Source organism: Anas acuta, chromosome 5 (assembly GCF_963932015.1).
Source record: "Anas acuta chromosome 5, bAnaAcu1.1, whole genome shotgun sequence".
NCBI lineage: Eukaryota > Metazoa > Chordata > Aves > Anseriformes > Anatidae > Anas > Anas acuta.
Window position 1 is genome coordinate 35,309,171 of NC_088983.1, and position 12,334 is coordinate 35,321,504.

At 42.6% G+C, this 12,334-nt stretch overlaps 1 protein-coding gene across 12 annotated transcripts in view; it reads left to right on the forward strand.

The window, feature by feature from the left end:
• The window catches only part of DPF3 (double PHD fingers 3), a 183,247-nt gene that overhangs the window by 39,844 nt on the left and 131,069 nt on the right, over positions 1 to 12,334 (forward strand). The window lies entirely within an intron of this gene.

Consider the following 12,334-nt stretch of genomic DNA (forward strand, 5'->3'; position numbering starts at 1 on the left):
GTCCCTCTGTTTCTCTATGCCAAAGAGTAAAACCCTTCATATCTCCCTTGAAGAGCAGCTTGAGATTAATGGTTGCAAAGTGCTAAGTAAGTGCTAAAAGTTGTGAGTGAATGCAAACTTTGTTTGATGCTGCTTTGTTTAATGGACAGTGCAGTTCAGAAACTTGCTCTCTTCTGGGTCTGTTTATAGGCCTCTAATTCAGACTGGGTAAGAAGTAAAACCTATAGTCATTCCAGAGGAAAAAATCTGATTGTTTTCCATACTTACTATTTATTCATTAGCTTGGGGGTATATATGTCAATACTGGCAGGGTTAACACATGGGAAATATGCACTGGCCTGATTTGTCTAGGAGAAACATCATTTTTTGTCCTATCTGTCCTGTTGCAGTCTCTCCTTGTTTTTGTGCTCTCACTAGGTTGCTGTTTATGGGATGAATTTTCAAGTCATGTCTCAGATTCACAGTCACCGTCGACCTTTGCACTTCCATGTTGCTCTCTTTCTGCTACTGTGACCTTTTGCAGATGTGTTGTATAAGTTATTTATAATGAAAGGCAGCTGATGGCACTTTCACATAAGGTGGTTGTCCTCTCCTTTGCTGTGTGGTAGCACACCTGAATCCTGATGAGAATGTGAAGAGATGCTCTTGTTCAAAATTAAACATATCAAAGGCCCTAGAACCTGCCTCGGCACTCGCTGCTGAGCTAGATGGTACCAGATTTCAAGGAGACATGGAAAAAATTCTTGGTGTCCAGTTACTGTGTCCCAGGAAAACGCTACCTGCTTAAATTGAGTTTCAGCAGGGAGGTGTGCAGCCGTGAACACTGTGAATTCACACTGTGATCTCTGACTTCTCTGCACACATTGTAAAACTGCAATGGATTATGTAAGGCTTTTTCCTCCTTTGGACTGACTAAAATCTGGCAAGGAGGTGACTTGAGTCTGCTTGGTTTCTGAATTTCTGGGAAGTGGTTTGGTTCCTGGCTCTGTTTGTTATTACATCTGATTGCTGTCGTCCTCATGCTGCTCCGGTATGGTTGGGGTGTGGGGATATTTCAGCTCCTCTTCCCTGCTTGCAAGTCCTGTGTCACTCATGCTCCTAGGGCAGGAGCCTTCTCATCTGCTGTGCTCCCACAGCGGGGCTCCTCTGTGGGAGACCTGTCCTTACGCAGGAGTTGCTGCTGCTGCAGGTTTACAGAATGATTAATAATCACATATTGGGCCCTTGATCAGGCACCTGTAGATGTTTCAAGGACACTTTACACATCCACTAGAAGATGTGGAAAAAGTCCACCGTCAGTGTGCTAGCTGGGTGTTAACACACTTCATTGTTCAGGAGGATGCTCCAGGGTGCTGCTTTCGTATATCATCATTTGAGTTCTTAGACATCATATTTCTGGGAGCTCTTTGGAAATGAAACACTAACTTTGGCAGTACAACCAAGAAGACCTACATGATTCCCTTTGCTATGGGGATTTAAGTGCTGGGATTGCATCAGTCCTCTGCCTCAAAGCTGTTACAGGTCAGGAAGTGGGGGAGAAGACCCAGGTGCTTGTGCAAACCTTCTCTGAGTTTCACTAATAAATTTCCAGACACATTTCCCATGAAGTAACTAGCACTGCCTGGTTCCTACAGAAAACCTTACTACAGTGAAAGAAAGTAGCAGCTCCTGTTAACGTATCTGCTCAGTGTTTGTATATAGAATTGTCCTGTTGGGTGTCAGTGTAGTTACAATATCAATGCAAGTCTCCATCCCAAATGTGAAGGCAAGAGCTGTGTCATTGCTTCTTTATATTTTACTTTTTTTCCAGCACTCCCTGATAGGTTCTCAGGACCATCACTGATGGCCACTAAGAAGAAGTCTGTGGATTGAAAGGAGAGGCTTATAGTAAAAGAAGAAATGGCATCCAGCAGATAGAGCTGTCTGCAGGCATGATCTGCAGAGCCACAGAGTCAGGCGGCACGGAGCAGATGCACACAGGGCAGTGTTAATTGGCAGTCCCTAAATGCCATTCTCACCCCCAGTAAACCCTGCCCGTCTCAGGGTAATGCTTGAGTGAATTCTGCCAGTGCTCTGCGTCTAAGATCGCATTAGTAAGTGGTCCAGATCTAATACAACAACCCCCTGCACAGGTTCTATTCCATTCATTCAATTCATCTCGGAATTTGTTTCCACTTACGCTCTAAGCCTCTCGTGTGCTGGTTACAGGTATTTTTCGTTGGGATAAAAACAGTTATTTGAAAACGGCCATCTCTGTCTTGATTTTATGTAGTTTCTCTGTAAATTCTGTGTGAAGGCCACTGTGTCCTTTTGTTCTTTGCATAAGTGTGGAGATGTACCTAAACATGGCTCAGCAAACAGTTATCCTATGCAATGCAAACAGTAACTCTGGCCAAAGGGCATTTACCCCGGCCTGTGCTGTCAGTGATGATGCTCAGAGGGTGGTCCTGTCTCAGACTTTCCTTGTTAGCCTTACTTTACTTCTGATTGTCTGTGTATGTCGCATTGCTGCTCTGCCTGCCTAGGAACCAAAGGTAGCCAGTTAAGAAACAGAATAACTGATTTTAGAAAATGAATGAACAAACAAATGAAAAAACAACAAAAACTCTCAACACATGGAAGAAAACATCCAGTCCAGTTTGAGATATGCCACCTTTAGAGCAAAATACTGAGGGGTGTATCGAACGCTTGAAGTGTCTGTGAAAATGCAGCAAAATATGTTATACTAAAACAGAAAACAAACTAATTCAATATCAGTATTTCAGCTTATGGCAGTATTGTGCTTTAGTTCCACTTTGTACCTTTCTCTGTGTGTAGTCCCAGTTCTGGTGTTAGTTAAAGATTTTCTATACCCTTTGGGTATCTGCAAACTGTCTTCTGGAAGTTAAGGTAGTTGATAGTATTGTGAAGGTGTTAACTGCAGTTTAATCCTTCTTTTAAGGGGGCCAGGGACATTCTACAAGAGTGACTTGCCAGTTTTCCTAGCTCAGTGTCATTTTTTGTTGAACTGATATTATTTTAGTGGGGGGAAAAAGGGAAAAAAAAAAAGAGAGAAATATTTCTAGTTGTTAGGATATTCTATTTCTTTACCTCCTGGAAAGGCCAAAGTGAGATGGGAGAAGCTAAGCAAACCCCCAACAAAGTGAGGCGATGAGTTACCACTGATGAAGCAGGCTAAGAGGTTAAGGTTGAGAGAAGCACTGTAAAGAAATTATGCTGTGTGTACATGTGTGAACCTGCTTCGCTTTCAGAGCAAGTAAGAGGAAAGGCCTGCAGCTGTGAAGGCAGTAACTGCGGGCCCTGGTCACTGCTAAGTAGCAGGATGGGCACTGATAGTAAGTGAGGAGCATGAGAGCAGTTGGCTATCCACAGGCATCCTTGCAGGAGAGGTTTGCTTGTGGGCCTGGTGTGACATCCTTGGGGATCATGTCTGGAGGTTGCTGGAGGAGAAGGCTTAGACTTGGCAGAACAGGAGTGACTTTTCATGCCCAAGGCGAAGACGTGGTAAGGGAGAGTTTGGGAAGGATGAGCAGGAGGGCATTCATGGCAAGGGGGAATGACATACAGCTTTGTCTGTGGGTGCCAAAGCTGGTGAGAACTGTATCCCTGTTCCCGAGGGGAGAAGTGTGAGATGGGACCCCTCTGTGCGTTTGGGTTTTTAGAGGCTACGCTGCTCAGGGGATCTAGTGACTTTTCCTCCCGCTGTTGATAGAAAGAAATCCCTTCTCCTCCTCCTCCTCCCACCAATGAAGAGTGGAGGCAGGAAATGAGGTGGTAGCAGCCTTGCTGGAAAGGGCAAGAGACAGCGTCAGGGATGCCTCTGCACCAGTGCATTGCAATGTGAAAAAAAAATTGCACAACTGTCACTTTGAAGTTTGTGGGTTACTGTTCTGGGAGGAAGCAGAAGCAAGGATCCTTTTGCTCTGGCTCATAGACTTAACCCTTGGCTTGCTACTCAGGATTTGTCATGCCAGATCAGACCTCTTATCTGCCTCATTCAGAATCCTGTTCTGGCAACACCTTTCAAAGCTGGATTTTCAGCGTCTTCTAGGATTCTTCAGCAGAAGCTTTATCACAACAGCTCAACTGCACAGGCTGAACAGACTGTGTGCTGTCCTCAGTAGTGCTGTTCGCTTCCAACAGATCCCCTTTCCAGTGCTATTCCCGCTCCCAGAATCCCAAAATTCTCTTGGGAATGTGTAGGGACTGATAAATGTAATCCCTTTATTTATGTTGCTTGTGGGTACAGAATGGATTCTGTGCCCACTGAATTTGGCAAAGAAGTACTGAGGGGAAGCCTGCAAGGGTAACTCCCTCTGTGCCTGCCTGCCTACGGGTAAGTGGCTAAACTGATCTGACCACCTCTTTTGCCTCCCTGCTCTTTTCTGACAGAAATTCTCTTAAAGTTCTTGCAGCCTTTGTATGACCTGAAAGCACTTAGTCATAACTGCTCAACAGCTCTCAACGTACAGCATCCCCAAATAAAACAAAGGCACTTTCCCACCTTTACTGTCAATCTATCTGTACTATAGTAATTTGAGTACTTTCCTATTTTATGATTTTTTTTTCTGAATTGATCAGTACAAGTGAGGAGTCAGTAAGTGAGCCTCAGCCTCTGTTGTCTTCCCTATATGGTGATTTGCTCACCAAGAGAGCACGTAAAATCTTCCTGTTTAAAACGTGTAACATTTTGACCAGGTGTTAACAACAGCACGAAGTGTGCCAAAAGGGGTTAGACTGGCCTTGGGCCTTATTGACATATACAATATAGGCTTAAGAATCTTTCATGTCATCCTAAACGACTGTTTCACCTTTGCTTTCTCACTTTTCCAGCAGTGAGTAGCAAATACAAGGCAAACATCCTCTTTCCTTTCACATCATAGATATGAGACAAAATGATGTAAAAGCCCAGCCCTTGACTCACAAGTGCGTAGAAGTAGAGCACAGACATCACACTGTTCATCTTGAGGGGTGGAGAATAAAAGCAGTTCAGTGGCAGGAAAAGTTTTCTAGAAGGCCAGCATTTACAGCTGGTGTTGCAATGTCATAAGGACATCCCCTTCCAATTATGAATTGGAGTGGTGCTTGTCTATTGTGCACAAAAAACGTACAAGGAAATGCTATGTTATTCCTTGTAGGAATCTGGTGGCTGACTTTACTACTTTGCTTTGTTCTGTCCTCTGCTCAGGAGAAGGCTTCAAAGCTGGCACTGGACATTTTGCTGAAGGCCAGGGTGGTTCTGCAGCAGGAGGCCTCTTGCATCCTGCATAATGCGCTGCAGAGACTCCTTCCTCTGCTGCCACTGGCCTGACATACCTCCTGAAGAAAGGAGCCACAACCTGCCTCATATTTGCTTCTGGTCATTACAGACTTGGTGGTAAGGAGGCACACTGTCTTACAGTCACAGCTTAAGTCCTACCAGGAATTTCAGTACTTACGCTGGTGCTGTGGGTGGGAGAGAAGTTTCCTGAAAGGAGCTCTAGTTTAAAGAACAGCACTGAGGAATTTTGTGCAGCCAATGAAGAGACTTACCAGGCTTTATACTGAATCCAGTGCATACTGGACAGGATTTTGCATGTTTAATCACTGCTGTGTGACTGTGTAGTGCAGAAATAGTCAAAAAGGTGTGTAATTGTGATACACCTCACTGTCCAGTCTCCATGCTTTGAATGAAGGTGCATGGAGTAGCAGTTCACATCTTCAAAGCATTGCATCAGTGCTAATACTGGAAATTCCTGTGATGGGTCCAAGTGACATTATTCCCATTTTTGAAATTAGGGAACTGAGAGAGAGGGGTGAAGTCACAGGCTTGGGACTTTAGAAAGATTTACATACCATTTAGGCATTGCTGGCCCCTATGCTTGTGTTAAGCAGGACAGAACATACCTGTCTGGATATTGTTGCTATAATGCTGTATGTAGATGTGTGTGTATATTACGATTCCTCATGATGGTTAGTCTTCTTGGAGACACAGCTCTGTAAGAGTCATACTCAGGTGTTCCTGATACAGAATCACCTATGTGCATCATTTCATCCTGTCCCTCTCTGTACCCTTTGTTACAGGTAGCTGCTCCTCCCTCACTGGTAACCTAGGATATGCTAGAGTTTACCATCATTTGAAAGGTGGCATTACTGATATTCTGTCTCTTCAATTTCTTTTACGTAATACTGAACAAGAGAAACAATTATTTTTAATGTTCTAAGACATCACAATCTAGTATCATTGGGTGAGATCATTAGGATAGAGGCTGCTCAGGGAGGTTGTACAGCCTCCATCCTTGGAATTTTTCCAAGGCTGAGCTAGACAAAGCTCTGAGAAACCTGGTCTGACCTCACAGCAGACCCTGGATTGAGAAGGATGTTGGACTGGAGACCTTCCAAGGTTCCTTCCAACCTGAATTATCCTTGGATTATTATGCAATATTTTGTGGCATGCTGCAAATTAGTGTTCATATTGAATTTTCAGAACGCTTTCCATGGTATGGAAAGGAATCTGGATGGAACAAATGTGACAGCAGGGATGCTAGAGTAAAAAGTTCTCTATTTCTGAAAGAATTCTGTCTCATTCTTTGTAATGGGAGTACGTATTTAAATAACACAATAGCTTGGTGGTAAAGGCTTGGTGACAGACTTGTATCCTGGAACAAGCAATGCAAAGGGCTTCCATCAGCTCTCCACAGCTGTAAAGAGGAAAGAATCTCTTTCAGACAGCACACATAACTCCTACTAGTGTCAATGGGAGTTAGCTCACTCTGCCCCTTCTCTCTCTTTTCTTGTGGAAGCATTGCCCTTGGAGTGACTCTGTATCACAGTTCATGGATGTGGCAACAGGTGGAGGAAAGTCCTCACAGTTCCTTTCTCCAGGTAGAGCACACAGTTTTTTTGCTTATAACCCATGTTACTTCCAGTGACCATGGTTTGTGGTGTATGAAATACACATTCTCAAGAAGCAATTTCTTTCCTAAACTATATTTTTGACTACGGTAAGTGAAGGCTGTCTAGGCCACACGTGTTTTGTTTGGGGAATTTATAATATGCTCTGGAGAGATATTTAATGGGAGCACTAAGTAGAAAATAATGGAGTGCTTGCAAGTCTTACATTTTCGGAACAGACTAATATTAATCACTTAACACCCTTTCCTGAGAGTAAGGAACACATGCAGTATGTTTAACTTTGTTAGATTTTCTTTGCTCAGAACTGTAGACTCCACTTTTGCTGATTTATTGGCACTATACTGTGTCAATAGAGCTACTTAAAGTGAGTGCTGGAAGCAGTAGGTTTTGTGTGGGATAGAATACTGTATTTCTCATTTTTGATCGTTTATTCTGAAGTGCCAAGACTTCAGTCTGAAACAGCTTTTCTAGGAAAAACTGAACTGTATGGAGAAATAAATAGTAATAATCTAAGAAAAACATGCTGTACTTTTTTTTTTTTTTCCTGGCATTTATAGAGCAATAGTGGTTGAGCTAGATACACTGTAGGTAATGATGCAATGATAATGGTTTCTGTCAGAAACTTCTAATTTGAGCAGAACTTTACAAAGCCCTTACCACCCCTCCCTTCACAGTTCTTTACCCCACTTGGTGTCACCTGTTGAACATGTTGCTTAACTGTTCTCATTTTCTGTAAATATGAGGCTTTTTAGCTGAAACAGAACCTCTGACCCTCTCACCTGACACCTGGTAAAGGCAGATAACACGAGACTTTCCACTTATCACAGAACACCTGAAGCTGTAAGAGGATACCTCTCCTTTGCTAGGTTGAGGCTCCAGAAAGCTTAGTAACCTGTCTCTCTTTCTCCTTCGACTCTGAGAATGCCATTAGGACGGGAAGATTGAGGCTGAGATATAAGCGTATAAAAGAAGAGTCTCCTTCCTCTTCTCTGTCTAGTCAAGTTGGGCAGGGAAGTCCTTTTGACAATTCAGATTATATGGTTCCTGAAAATGTTAATGAACTCTGCAAGCTGCCTGGAGAAACAAGCATGAGAAGCATGCCTTGCAGTTAGTTTTCAGGCATAATGAGTCAGAACACCCAGCATTTATTTGTTGCATCCTGAGTGTCCTTGGACAGGTTGTTTAACTACTCAGAAACTCTTTCATTTCCTGTATAAGGAGAACAATAAATCTTACGTGCACTAGAGGAGTGTTTTCAGGGTTAGCTGATGAATGCTCATAAAAAACCTTAAAAGGGCTTATTGAGTGACAAACTGTAATTATGACATATGCATGGTGATTACTAGAGATTGCTTCTCTGTGTGTATATATGTGCACGCAACTGACTTGGGTACACAGTCTGCTGAGGGCACCTCACCAACAGTGGATTCAAAAAGGAGTTCTTAGATTTGGAAGGTGGAGGAGAAGTCTTCTGCTAGTATTAAATGACTTGCTTCAGTGGGAGTTGCTGTTTACAGAGGTATTAAATTTAGGGAAGGGGGTGGTGGTGAAGAAGGAAAATAAGTACTCTTCCTTGTATTTTGGTGGTTACAGCGTCTTTCCTTTATCTCAGTATGTTTATAGGCAAGAGTTAACAAGACTCCCTCAACTTGCCTAAAAAGATCAAGGGATCATTCATTCAAAGGAATGAGAAGATATTTTATGCTCTACAACACTTTAAAGCCTATGGCTTCTCTCCAAGGGTGGTAATTCTATGGTGTGTGTCAAGTTATATGGCAGCTTGTCCACGGGAGAACGAATTGAAACACCACCCCTCTCCCCTTCATAAATGCCATCCACGATGTACATATAAGAGTAGGTCACTGTCAAGAAGAGCTGTGTGGAAAAAGGTAAAGGTGAATTTTGACGACTAGCTTTACAATAGATGTTTAACAGAGATGTGCTGACTTTCCTTCTGTTGTACTGGGTGGGAGGATGAGAAGTAAAAATAAATGATTAGTGTGGATGAGGGTGAAGTCTTTCAGTAGGGCAGCTTCGTCCTTCTCTGGATTTCCCATGCATTCTTAATTTTCTTGCTTCTTTGAAAGGATAATGAAGATCTCAGTGAAACATTTTTTACCTGGAGTTTTTAGCTAGCCATGTGTCTATAATCAGAAAGTCTAAGATCCATATAAATGCAGAACTGGCTCTTCTAATTGAAGAAAGTTATCTTGACTCTGTTTAAGTTGTTGCTCAAAAGCAGAATGGTGTAGGCTCAACTGGCAAGGTAGGTAGAGGGAAAAGGAAGTTTCCAGGGTAATGATATGGAAACTAGAGAAGATAGGGGAATTTTTTGACTAATTGTTTTGGGGTAAAGTATGTAAATTCATCAAAATCAATCCAGTTCACAGAACTCAGCAGATTTTTGATTAGTTTCTTAAATCAGTGAATTGTTGTTTTCCAGAAAAGCATTGGAGCGCGTAGGAACATTTAGTATTTTCTAATTTATTTTCTTTTATGTGGAAATGACTTAATAATTCAAAAGACCACAAAGGTTAAAATCAAAGTGAAGCCCCGTTATTGACTTAAAGACTGTTTTTGATATATTGTCAGTTTATACGTATTTTTAAGATTTTTAAATTCTTGTGCTGTTATGGGAGAGGACAACAGATCTCCTCCAGATGACATAAGGTGAGGAAACCATAAATCAATAAGATTTAGCAAGTGAGAGATGTCAGCCCCAGAAGTTCTAATCATAGTTGCCTGTGCTGCATTGAACAAATCAGAAGCCTGCCCTGTATAGCTATGACTACTGCTGCTAATCTTGAAAACCGCAATATAGGCAAATGCTTTTTCCTCTTAAAGGTTAAAAATTACGATTTGATTGTTTTTAATGGTACCTTTTTGAATGCCTGTCTTTACTTTTTAGGTTAGAGCACATAGGGTACCAATCCAAGGTATTTTCTGGAAATCCAAGAGTTAGAAACACTTTTAATGCCTATGAATGCTCCTATTGTGTAAATCATGTTTCTGGAACTTTGAGGAAGAACACCACATTGCAATACATGTGCAATTGAACTATGAGAACTGGTAAGAGCTGGTTTAAATTCTTTGTGATACTGCAAATGAGTTGAGAACCAGTGGCAACTTCTAAGAATCTTGGTGTGAGCTTGACTGCTCCAGATCCCTGCTTGTGGAACAGATGTAATACAATTGACTACACAGCCGTCATGTGAAAGTGAACTCTTGGTTACAGAGTTCCCTGAAGTTGCAAAGAGGACGTGATTTGTGCTGATTTTATTAGCTGGGCCTTTTTTTTTTTTTTTTTTTTTTTTTTTTCTCCTTCCCTGTGATGATAGCCTCAAACTGGAACAAAGTGAGGCTTTTTCTTGTTTGTCAGAATATATTTATCTTTCCATAACTTATTCACCTGGTTTGGAAGCTAGCTTGTTTGTTTTTTCAGGAAAGGTGCCTGCTTTGCCCCACTTTATGATGAGTAAATAAAAATGCAAGGAAGATGAGTGGCTAACACAAGGTCATCCACTGAATTATCTGCTTAGCTGAGTGTAGTACTGTAGACCAGTCCGACTCATGGTCAGGCAAATAAGGACCAGCAGCATTTATCCTCTTCTTCCTTTTCCCCATTCAGCACGTACAAATCAGTCCTCTCTGTAGTCAGGAATCTCTTGCTTAGATTTTGTCATTTGGTCCAAAAGCCATCAGAAAGGGGGCATTTGTTCACAGAGTGTTTCATAACGGTAGTGACAATCCTGCTTCCAAACCCAAATGAACCCAAACTACATTGAGGACAGGGGGTCACAGGGAGTCTAGTGGGCAGAGAATAACTGCCTTCAGCTAAATCGTTTATGGATCAACAAATCGGTTAAATCTTCATCACATGGCCTGGGCTTATAGAAGCTTTTCAGTAGTCATGGAAGTAAAACCTTCAGATATGCCTGGCAGGACGGAGGAAGTACCTGTGGAAAGGGCTGTCTTTGAAACCATCCACTTTTTACATTGGGTCTGGTGAACACAAATGATTAATGTCCTTTTCCTGCTGACAAGGCTCTCTTAGGAACATACATACTCCATTGCATGCAACTTAGGTTAGAGTGGCTGCTAAAGATTAGGTCCTCTGTGGAGACTGAGGTGGGGACCTACTGTTTGTGCAGAGCGAGTGACGCCCCTGTGCCCTTCGGAGAGGCCATTTGGATCTCCTCGCTTTGTGCTGCTGGAGCAGCACCTGCCTGGCTGTCGCTCCCGTGGCCTGCTCCCTGGCTCCTTCAGCTAGGTCACTTTTCCAGTTTGTGTTTTCTGTTGGGCAGATCAAACAGTATTTGCTTTTATCTGCTGTGCTTTATCTCCTGTCATGAAAATCAATTCTCCCATCCCTCTTTGAGAATGGTCTATTCCCTTGTGAAATGCCTCATGCCTTTCTCCCTCAAACTCTTACTCTAACTTGCTTATGATTTGGCCAGGTGGTTTGTTATATTACCACATATGGTTTGCACAGCTGGGCCTCTGAGAGGGGAAGAACTCCCCCCTAAACCTGCAGTTTACGTATCTTTTCTCCACCTCTTCTTCCTTCTCTCCTCCCTGCCCCCCACACCGGAAAATACAATTCAACTAATCAGCCGTTGCATCTATTAAAATATTAGTCTGTGGGATGCTACATGCAAGAGCAAATCCTACAGAAACTTGTTGCACCTGCAGGGGAAATGTTCCATATACGGTGTGGAGGCTGGCAGAGTCCTGATTCAGAATAAAATTTAAACGATTCTGGTCGTTTTGCCACATCCTGTTTCTCTCATTTATGCATGCACTATTTTGATAACCAGAAAATAGTTCTCAGTTTGCTGGAGCTAAAGATAACCTTGAATCGTAGTACTAGTATCTCGCTTCTTTAGCAGGGCTTGGGTTCTCCCCCTGCACAGACTGGGGCCAGCCTGGAAAACTGGGGCCAACCTGAAGTTTCATTTCTGGCATTCCTTGAAGTTTAGCGTGATTTCATAACTGCTTCTGAAGTGTTTCAGAGCAACCCAAACATGGCAAGTAGCACAGTTTAGTTCTCTGGCTGGTCAAATTACCAGTATCATCCGTCTTTGTATTTGTCTTTTAAGCCGAGAGACTTTGTTTTGTGTAAGATATGAAGTAGCAGGGAGAAAAGCAGTTGGTATGCTTCAATTTCCGGACTCTGCCCGAGGGCTTTCCCTCGTTCACTTGGTTTCTAGCACTAGAGTTTTTTGGCATGTGAACCATTCTCTAGATCCCTTGGCTGATTTCAGCACATTGTGTGTTTACATCCTGTTTTATTTCCCTCAGAGCCATAGGTGTTTTAACACCAGAGAGAAAACCTGATCTTAAGATCGCTGTCAGTGGCTAGGGAAGCAATCCCCACCTAGACACGCTGACTGGCATGGCAGCTACTCCACTTCCAGCAGCCTTCCTGTTGCTCTCGTTG